This window comes from Schistocerca gregaria, unplaced genomic scaffold (genome assembly GCF_023897955.1).
Source record: "Schistocerca gregaria isolate iqSchGreg1 unplaced genomic scaffold, iqSchGreg1.2 ptg000301l, whole genome shotgun sequence".
Taxonomy (NCBI): domain Eukaryota; kingdom Metazoa; phylum Arthropoda; class Insecta; order Orthoptera; family Acrididae; genus Schistocerca; species Schistocerca gregaria.
In genome coordinates, this window is record NW_026061785.1 from 1090107 (window position 1) to 1097278 (window position 7172).

A 7172-nucleotide genomic window follows, 5' to 3' on the forward strand; every position below is an offset into this window, starting at 1 on the left:
TTCGTCATTTGTTATCGAATCGACTTAAAGCCAGATCGTCACATTGGCCGCTCTTCTCTCTGAAACGGTTGTACTTATCGTCTACAAAGCTATGTCGCGTGCTGCGGTATGCGGAGACACTAAAAGCACCATAGTAGATCACAGATGATGCTTCTAAGTTGATGTAATAGCCAGTAAGAAGTAGTACAATTCAAGTTTTAGGTATCGATTGTTGACTTCTTAGCTGGCTTTGGTGCCTTGGACATGAGCTATTACCTTAAGATTCTGCATGAAAGTAGGACTAGCAGCCGAGTTGCACGGGAGAATTTGAAAAGTGTTCATATGTAGTAAAAACCTGAGAAATCCGTCCGTTTTCGTCATTTGTTATCGAATCGACTTAAAGCCAGATCGTCACATTGGCCGCTCTTCTCTCTGAAACGGTTGTACTTATCGCCTGCAAAGCTGTGTCGCGTGCTGCGGTATGCGGAGAAACTAAAAGCACCGTAGTAGAACACAGATGAAGCTTCTAAGTTGATGTAATAGCCAGTAAGAAGTTATGTATCGATTCTTGACTTTTTAGCTGACTTTGGTGCCTTGGACATGAGCTAGGACCTTAACATTCTGCATGAAAGGAGGACTAGCAGCCGCGTTGCTCGGGAGAATGTGAAAAGTGTTCATATGTAGTAAAAACTGAGAAATCCGTCCGGTTTCGTCATTTGTTATCGAATCGACTTAAAGCCAGATCGTCACATTGGCCGCTCTTCTCTCTGAAACGGTTGTACTTATCGTCTGCAAAGCTATGTCGCGTGCTGCGGTATGCGGAGACACTAAAAGCACCATAGTAGAACACATATGAAGCTTCAAAGTTGATGTAATAGCCAGTAACAAGTAGTACAGTTCAAGTTTTAGGTATCGATTATTGACTTTTTAGCTGGCTTTGGTGCATTGGACATGAGCTAGGACCTTAACGTTCTGCAAGAAAGGAGGACTAGCAGCCGAGTTGCATGGGAGAATGTGAAAAGTGTTCATATGTAGTAAAATCCTTGTAAATCCGTCCGTTTTCGTCATTTGTTATCGAATCGACTTATAGCCAGATCGTCACATTGGCCACTCTTCTCCGTGAAACGGTTGTACTTATCGTCTGCAAAGCTATGTCGCGTGCTGCGGTATGCGGAGACACGAAAATCATCATAGTAGAACACAGATGAAGCTTCTAAGTTGATGTAATAGCCAGTAAGAAGTTATGTATCGATTCTTGACTTTTTAGCTGACTTTGGTGCCTTGGACATGAGCTAGGACCTTAACATTCTGCATGAAAGGAGGACTAGCAGCCGCGTTGCTCGGGAGAATGTGAAAAGTGTTCATATGTAGTAAAAACCTGAGAAATCCGTCCGGTTTCGTCATTTGTTATCGAATCGACTTATAGCCAGATCGTCACATTGGCCGCTCTTCTCTCTGAAACGGTTGTACTTATCGTCTGCAAAGCTATGTCGCGTGCTGCGGTATGCGGAGAAACTAAAAGCACCGTAGTAGAACACAGATGAAACTTCTAAGTTGATGTAATAGCCAGTAAGAAGCAGTTCAGTTCAAGTTTTAGGTATCGATTATTGACTTTTTAGCTGGCTTTGGTGACTTGGACATGAGCTAGGACCTTAAGATTCTGCATGAAAGGAGGACTAGAAACCGAGTTGCACGGGAGAATGTGAAAAGTGTTCATATGTCATAAAAACCTGAGAAATCCGTCCGTTTTCGTCATTTGTTATCGAATCGACTTAAAGCCAGATCGTCACATTGGCCGCTCTTCTCTCTGAAACGGTTGTGCTTATCGTATGCAAAGCTATGTCGCGTGCTGCGGTATGCTGAGACACTAAAAGCACCACAGTACAACACAGATCAAGCTTCTAAGTTGATGTAATAGCCAGTAAGAAGTAGTACAATTCAAGTTTTAGGTATTGAATATTGACCTTTAGCTGGCTTTGGTGCCTTGGACATGAGCTAGGACCTTAAGATTCTGCATGAAATAGGACTAGCAGCCGAGTTGCACGGGAGAGTGTGAAAAGTGTTCATATGTAGTAAAAACCCAAGAAATCCGTCCGGTTTCGTCATTTGTTATTGAATCGTCTTAAAGCCAGATCGTCACATTGACCGCTCTTCTCTCTGAAACGGTTGTACTTATCGTCTGCAAATCTATGTCGCGTGCTGCGGTATGCGGAGACACCAAAAGCACCATAGTAGAACACAGATGAAGCTTCTAAGTTGATGTAATAGCCAGTAAGAAGTAGTACAATTGAATTTTTAGTTATCGATTACTGACTTTGTAGCTGGCTTTGATGCCTTGGACATGAGCTAGGACCTTAAGATTCTGCATGAAAGGAGGACTAGCAGCCGAGTTGCACGGGAGAATGTGAAAAGTGTTCGCATGTAGTAAAAACCTGAGAAATCCGTGCGATTTCGTCATTTATACTTATCGTCTACAAAGCTATGTCGCGTGTTGCGGTATGCGGAGACACTAAAAGCACCATAGTAGAACACAGATGAAGCTTCTAAGTTGATGTAATAGCCAGTAAGAAGTAGTACAATTCAAGTTTTAGGTATCGGTTATTGACTTTTTAGCTGGCTTTGGTGCCTTGGACATGAGCTAGGACCTTAACATTCTGCATGAAAGGGCTAGCTGCCGAGTTGCACGGGAGAATGTGAAAAGTGTTCATATGTAGTAAAAACCTGAGAAATCCGTCCGTTTTCGTCATTTGTTATCGAATCGACTTATAGCCAGATGGTCACATTGGCCGCTCTTCTCTCTGAAACCGTTGTACTTATCGTCTGCAAAGCTATGTCGCGTGCTGCGGTATGCGGAGACACTAAAAGCACCATAGTAGAACACAGATGAAGCTTCTAAGATGATGTAATAGCCAGTAAGAAATGGTACAATTCAAGTTTTAGATATCGTTATTGATTTTTAGCTGGCTTTGGTGCCTTGGACATGGGCTATGACCTTAAGATTCTGCATGAAAGGAGGACTAGCTTCCGAGTTGCACGGGAGAATGTGAAACGTGTTCATATGTAGTAAAAACCTGAGAAATCCGTCCGTTAGCGTCATTTGTTATCGAATCGACTTAAAGCCAGATCGTCACATTTGACGCTCTTCTCTCTGAAACCGTTGTACTTATCGTCTGCAAAGCTATGTCGCGTGCTGCGATATGCGGAGACACTAAAAGCACCGTAGTAGAACACAGATGAAGCTTCTAAGTTAATGTAATAGCCAGTAAGAAGTAGTACAATTCAAGTTTTAGATATTGATTATTGACATTTTAGCTGGCTTTGGTGCCTTGGACATGATCTAGGACCTTAAGATTCTGCATGAAAGAAGGACTAGCAGCCGAGTTGCCCGGGAGAATGTGAAGAGTGTTCATATGTAGTAAAAACCTGAGAAATTTGTCCGTTTTCGTCATTTGTTATCGAATCGACTTTTAGCCAGATCGTCACATTGGCCGCTCTTCTCTCTGAAACGGTTGTACTTATCTTCTGCAAAGCTATGTCGCGTGCTGCCGTATGTGGAGACACTAAAAGCACCATAGTAGAACAGAGATGAAGCTTCTAAGTTGATGTAATAGCCAGTAAGAAGTAGTAGAATTCAAGTTTTAGGTACTGATTATTGACTTTTTAGCTGGCTTTGATGCCTTGGACATGAGCTAGGACATTAAGATTCTGCATGAAAGGAGGACTAGCAGCCGAGTTGCACGGGAGAATGTGAAAAGTGTTCATATGTAATAAAATCCTGAGAAATCCGTCCGTTTTCGTCATTTGTTATAGAATCGACTTAAAGCCAGATCGTCACATTGGCCGCTCTTCTCTCTGAAACGGTTGTACTTATCGTCTGCAAAGCTATTTCGCGTGCTGCGGTATGCGGAGACACTAAAATTACCATAGTAGAACACGGATGAAGCATCTAAGTTGATGTAATAGCCAGTAAGAAGTAGTCCATTACAAATTTAGGTATCGATTATTGACTTTTTAGCTGGCTTTGGTGACTTGGACATGAGCTAGGACCTTAAGATTCTGCATGAAAGGAGGACTAGCTGCCGAGTTGCACGGGAGAATGTGAAAAGTGTTCATATGTAGTAAAAACCCAAGAAATCCGTCCGTTTTCGTCATTTGTTATCGAATCGTCTTAAAGCCAGATCGTCACATTGACCGCTCTTCTCTCTGAAACGGTGGTGCTTATCGTCTGCAAAACTATATTGCGTGCTGCGGTATGCGGAGAAACAAAAAGCACCGTAGTAGAACACAGAAGAAGCTTCTTAGTTGATGTAATAGCCAGTAAGAAGTAGTCCAATTCAAGTTTTAGGTATAGATTATTGACTTTTTAGCTGGCTTTGGTGACTTGGACATTAGCTAGGACCTTAAGATTATGCATGAAAGGAGGACTAGCAGCCGAGTTGCACGGGAGAATGTGAAAAGTGTTCATATGTAATAAAAACCTGAGAAATCCGTCCGTTTTCGTCATTTGTTATCGAATCGACTTAAAGCCAGATCGTCACATTTCCCGCTCTTCTCTCTGAAACGGTTGTACTTATCGTCTACAAAGCTATGTCGCGTGCTGCGGTATGCGGAGACACTAAAAGCACCATAGCAGAACACAGATGAAGCTTCTAAGTTGATGTAATAGCCAGTAAGAAGTAGTACAATTCAAGTTTTAGGTATCGGTTATTGACTTTTTAGCTGGCTTTGGTGCCTTGGACATGAGCTAGGACCTTAAGATTCTGCATGAAAGGAGGACTAGCTGCCGAGTTGCACGGGAGAATGTGAGAAGTGTTCATATGTAGTAAAAACCCAAGAAATCCGTCCGTTTTCGTCATTTGTTATCGAATCGTCTTAAAGCCAGATCGTCACATTGACCGCTCTTCTCTCTGAAACGGTTGTACTTATCGTCTGCAAATCTATGTCGCGTGCTGCGGTATGCGGAGACACTAAAAGCACCATAGTAGAACACAGATGAAGCTTCTAAGTTGATGTAATAGCCAGTAAGAAGTAGTACAATTGAATTTTTAGTTATCGATTACTGACTTTGTAGCTGGCTTTGATGCCTTGGACATGAGCTAGGACCTTAAGATTCTGCATGAAAGGAGGACTAGCAGCCGAGTTGCACGGGAGAATGTGAAAAGTGTTCGCATGTAGTAAAAACCTGAGAAATCCGTCCGTTTTCGTCATTTGTTATCGAATCGACTTATAGCCAGATCGTCACATTGGCCGCTCTTCTCTCTGAAACGGTTGTACTTATCGTCTGCAAAGCTATGTCGCGTGCTGCGGTATGCGGAGACACTAAAAGCACCATAGTAGAACACAGATGAAGCTTCTAAGATTATGTAATAGCCAGTAAGAAATAGTGCAATTCAAGTTTTAGATATCGTTATTGACTTTTTAGCTGGCTTTGGTGCCTTGGACATGGGCTATGACCTTAAGATTCTGCATGGAAGGAGGACTAGCATCCGAGATGCACGGGAGAATGTGAAACGTGTTCATATGTAGTAAAAACCTGAGAAATCCGTCCGTTAGCGTCTTTTGTTATCGAATCGACTTAAAGCCAGATCGTCACATTTGCCGCTCTTCTCTCTGAAACCGTTGTACTTATCGTCTGCAAAGCTATGTCGCGTGCTGCGATATGCGGAGACACTAAAAGCACCATAGTAGAACACAGATGAAGCTTCTAAGTTAATGTAATAGCCAGTAAGAAGTAGTACAATTCAAGTTTTAGATATTGATTATTGACTTTTTAGCTGGCTTTGGTGCCTTGGACATGATCTAGGACCTTAAGATTCTGCATGAAAGAAGGACTAGCAGCCGAGTTGCCCGGGAGAATGTGAAGAGTGTTCATATGTAGTAAAAACCTGAGAAATTTGTCCGTTTTCGTCATTTGTTATCGAATCGACTTTTAGCCAGATCGTCACATTGGCCGCTCTTCTCTCTGAAACGGTTGTACTTATCTTCTGCAAAGCTATGTCGCGTGCTGCGGTATGTCGAGACACTAAAAGCACCATAGTAGAACAGAGATGAAGCTTCTAAGTTGATGTAATAGCCAGTAAGAAGTAGTAGAATTCAAGTTTTAGGTACTGATTATTGACTTTTTAGCTGGCTTTGGTGCCTTGGACATGAGCTAGGACCTTAAGATTCTGCATGAAAGGAGGACTAGCAGCCGAGTTGCACGGGAGAATGTGAAAAGTGTTCATATGTAATAAAATCCTGAGAAATCCGTCCGTTTTCGTCATTTGTTATCGAATCGACTTAAAGCCAGATCGTCACATTGGCCGCTCTTCTCTCTGAAACGGTTGTACTTATCGTCTGCAAAGCTATTTCGCGTGCTGCGGTATGCGGAGACACTAAAATTACCATAGTAGAACACGGATGAAGCATCTAAGTTGATGTAATAGCCAGTAAGAATTAGTCCATTTCAAATTTAGGTATCGATTATTGACTTTTTAGCTGGCTTTGGTGACTTGGACATGAGCTAGGACCTTAAGATTCTGCATGAAAGGAGGACTAGCTGCCGAGTTGCACGGGAGAATGTGAAAAGTGTTCATACGTAGTAAAAACCCAAGAAATCCGTCCGTTTTCGTCATTTGTTATCGAATCGTCTTAAAGCCAGATCGTCACATTGACCGCTCTTCTCTCTGAAACGGTTGTGCTTATCGTCTGCAAAACTATATTGCGTGCTGCGGTATGCGGAGAACAAAAAGCACCGTAGTAGAACACAGATGAAGCTTCTTAGTTGATGTAATAGCCAGTAAGAAGTAGTCCAATTCAAGTTTTAGGTATAGATTATTGACTTTTTAGCTGGCTTTGGTGCCTTGGACATGAGCTAGGACCTTAAGATTCTGCATAAAAGGAGGACTAGCAGCCCAGTTGCACGGGAGAATGTGAAAAGTGTTCGAATGTAGTAAAATCCTGAGACATCCGTCCGTATTCGTCATTTGTTATCGAATCGTCTTAAAGCCAGATCGTCACATTGACCGCTCTTCTCTCTGAAACGGTTGTACTTATCGTCTGCAAATCTATGTCGCGTGCTGCGGTATGCGGAGACACTAAAAGCACCATAGTAGAACACAGATGAAGCTTCTAAGTTGATGTAATAGCCAGTAAGAAGTAGTACAATTGAATTTTTAGTTATCGATTACTGACTTTGTAGCTGGCTTTGATGC